This window comes from Poecilia reticulata, linkage group LG13 (genome assembly GCF_000633615.1).
Source record: "Poecilia reticulata strain Guanapo linkage group LG13, Guppy_female_1.0+MT, whole genome shotgun sequence".
In the NCBI taxonomy this organism is placed as follows: domain Eukaryota; kingdom Metazoa; phylum Chordata; class Actinopteri; order Cyprinodontiformes; family Poeciliidae; genus Poecilia; species Poecilia reticulata.
Window position 1 is genome coordinate 32113438 of NC_024343.1, and position 1024 is coordinate 32114461.

The following is a 1024-nucleotide window of genomic DNA, read 5'->3' on the forward strand; positions in this document are numbered from 1 at the left end:
GGGTCCGGTATTTATCTGGGTCCGGTATTTATCAGGGTCCGGTATTTATCAGGGTCCGGTATTTATCAGGGTCCGGTATTTATCTGGGATCCGGTATTTATCTGGGATCCGGTATTTATCGGGATCCGGTATTTATCAGGTTTTAAACATCTGCTCGCAATCCTGGAAAATGCTTGAATTTCAAATAGATGTTTTCAAGGTTTGGAAAGTTTTTGATTTCTGTTTAAAGTCCTTTAAAGTTCTTCATATTCAAACTGCACAGTTTGGTATTAAAGTTCAAGCTAATGTTTGATTAAAGGCAGAAATTTGGAAAATGTTATTTACAGTTTAAACCAGATATTTTCATACACCTCATAAAAAGTCTGACGTGATTTTCTTTCTGCCTGAAGTTAAATCACACTAAACTTTTATTATTCTATGTCTGTTAGAATCACCAAAATTATTAATATTTACTAAATGCAAAAAACCTGATAATATTTAGAGATTTTCTTTGTAACATTCTTTGTATTTTGTGTTTGAGTAGAAAGGTAAGTTACCTCAACCTGTTTGAATTGTTTTAATATAAACAATATTTATTGATCTTAATGGCTCAATGATCTATTGATCTGTGTATTTGAAATAAAGGTTCGATTATAATTTGTACTTTGTACGTTATTGAAATTATGGACATTTTGTTAAATTAGTGTTTTATTCTCAGTGCTGCCGCTAGATCAAAGCATGGAGATGTAGATATTAACTCAGTGCAAAGGGAAAAATAACGCTGAAAAACCTTTGAGGAACAATTAAAACCACTTTTTCTTGCCGTTTGTGTCGGATACGCTACACGCAGATTAGTTGCCATAGCAACTGACAACAACTTTCAGGATTCAACACCAAAAACATTTCCCACTACATTCAGTCTTTTACAGTTTTATGGTTTTAGGTTTGATGTTTATTTTGCGATTATTAATAAGTGATGCTGCGGTAGATTAGCTACCTCTGCTATTAGCTAAGCAAACATGGGGGTAGATTAGCTACCGCTGCT

At 33.6% G+C, this 1024-nt stretch overlaps 1 protein-coding gene across 3 annotated transcripts in view; it reads left to right on the plus strand.

Annotated features, from left to right (window-relative positions):
* pak4 (p21 protein (Cdc42/Rac)-activated kinase 4) overlaps positions 1-1024 on the plus strand; it is a 46994-nt gene that overhangs the window by 32975 nt on the left and 12995 nt on the right. The gene's annotated exons all lie outside the window — the stretch shown is intronic.